The sequence below is a fragment of the Contarinia nasturtii genome, unplaced genomic scaffold, assembly GCF_009176525.2.
Source record: "Contarinia nasturtii isolate CC-2019 unplaced genomic scaffold, AAFC_CNas_1.1 Cnas_scaffold_1756, whole genome shotgun sequence".
In the NCBI taxonomy this organism is placed as follows: domain Eukaryota; kingdom Metazoa; phylum Arthropoda; class Insecta; order Diptera; family Cecidomyiidae; genus Contarinia; species Contarinia nasturtii.
The window spans coordinates 2,833-3,368 of record NW_022199088.1 but is presented as its reverse complement, the minus strand read 5'-3'; positions in this window follow the sequence as shown (position 1 = coordinate 3,368).

The window sequence follows — 536 nt, the reverse complement described above, 5'->3', positions numbered from 1 at the left end:
TAGACGGAAATGAAACGAATCCAATTTGGGTTCCGTTTGTGTTTGCCCACAGATTTAAAAATGCTCGGGTTCACCAAAACATTGATACTTTGTTACTTTGTTTGTTTATTTGTTTGAGAACACTCTTCCACATACAAATGTGTTCAAAAGCCTGCCGAAACGAGTCGCTTTGTGGTTTCGAAAGTTTTATAAGGTTGTGTTCGCTTTGTTAACTCGCCTCATGGGAAAATTCTATTTCTTACCGAACAATAAAAATCGGACCGCATATTGTTTGGTCAATCTGCTATTTTCACCATATTTATTCTGTTGCAAATACGAAAAGCATCCAAATAAAATCCAAATGAAAATAGAATACAAATAAACAATAAAATAAAATTAAATTGCAAAATTGCACAAAAGAGTTTTTATAGCGGCAAATTTTTCACATAAAAACCTAGATAAAAACTTTCAAGATTGTTTCGATTGAAATTGAAGCTGATGCTCAGACCCATTCGACACTTTTTTCATTCAAATATTCACACGACATCTTGTTTCAT